The following is a 1642-nucleotide window of genomic DNA, read 5'->3' on the forward strand; positions in this document are numbered from 1 at the left end:
TCCAAGTGACGGCTGTTCAGCCACATCTGCATGGGGCGCAGTGACAACAGGCCCAAGGGCACGACGGCTGAGGCAGCTTTCAGTCTGCCTAAGAGCCGGAGGAACTGTATGTAAGGCACCCTCTTGCCTAGTCTGAAGATGCGAAGATGGTGGGAAATGTCATCCACACAACGAGGTGTCAAGTAGGCCCTCATGGTGACCGAATCTAGGACCATCCCCAGATAAGTGACCTGCTGGGAAGGGTCCAGGCAACTCTTCCCGGTGTTCACTGTCAGGCCCAACCGGGCAACGTGGGATGAGAGGCGCGCCGTATCCTGGGCCCCTTGGGCCCGGGACGGCGCGCAAACCAGCCAGTCGTCCAGGTATGGCAGGACCTTCATGCCCTGTGCCTGCAGGGGAGCGAGTGCTGCCGCAACAACCCTGGTGAACACCCTTGGGGAGAGGGAGAGACCAAAGGGAAGCACCCGAAACTGATAATGTCGACCCTGAAAGGCGAACCTCAAGAACCTCCGGTGATGGGATGCAATTGGCACGTGGAAGTAGGCGTCCCTCAAGTCCACGGTTGTGAACCACTCCCCCTGTGTGACAACACGAAGGGTGTCTGCTGTGGTTAGCATATGGAAGGGTAGTACCCTCAGGAATCTGTTGATTCCTCTGAGGTCCAGAACTGGACGGAATCCGCCAACTTTCTTGCTCACAAGAAAGTACGTCGAGTAGAACCCCCCGCTCTGACGCAGGGGGTCCACTGGCTCGATTGCGCCTTTGGCCAAGAGGACGGACAACTCTTGGGCTAGCGCTAAGGCCTTCGCCGGGTCCTTGACAACTGTCATTCTGACCCGGCCGAAGGCTAGGGGCCGGCGTCGGAACTGCAACTCGTAACCCCGGGTTAGTGTGGAAACCACCCAGGGGTCGGAAATACAGGCAGCCCAGTAGCTGAGCTGCTGCTGGGAAAAACAGCCGACGACCGGCCCCGGGACTTCAGGGCCTAGCCCCCCGGCCCCTGGAGCCCCTCGGGGGGCGCCGGTAAGGCTCTGAAGCGCGAGGCCGCCTGGCTGGGGCACGAAAGTCATTGGCCGGTTGAGTGGGCCGCTGGGAACTCTGCCGACCACCCCAGTAAGCCGGTGGCTGCTAGAGCGGCCCCTGGGCCTGCCGGGAGCGGCCGCGGGACTGCGAAGACCCGAGAGCTGCTGCCTGGTCTGCCTCGCTTGGGCAGCGCGCTCCAGTGTCTCCAGGGCAGCTGACCCAAACAGCTCCCCTGGCTCGACTGGCACGCTACGTAGGACTCTCCTACATGTCTCCGTCAGTGGTGACTGGGCCAGCCAAACCTGGCGACGAGTCTGTACCAGAAAAGACATAACTCGTCCCAATTCCCTAGTCATTAGGGCAAAGGCCTGCAGTGATGCATCGCTGAGGCCCAGCAAAGAAGGCTCGGCCGGAGCCTGCTGCAGCGAGGCGGAGACGGCCAGCATTAGATGGGAGAGGGAGTTCCCGATACGACCCATGCGTGCCGCTGCGTCGTAGGCCCTACAGAGCAGCCCATCCGTGACCCTGCACTGAGGCTGAGGGCACCTGACCTCAGGCCTTAAAGCCTCGTCAGGAGCCAGAATCAGGGAGGCGATGGCAGGCTCAATGGGTGGCATGC

This window comes from Pseudochaenichthys georgianus, chromosome 5 (assembly GCF_902827115.2).
Source record: "Pseudochaenichthys georgianus chromosome 5, fPseGeo1.2, whole genome shotgun sequence".
In the NCBI taxonomy this organism is placed as follows: domain Eukaryota; kingdom Metazoa; phylum Chordata; class Actinopteri; order Perciformes; family Channichthyidae; genus Pseudochaenichthys; species Pseudochaenichthys georgianus.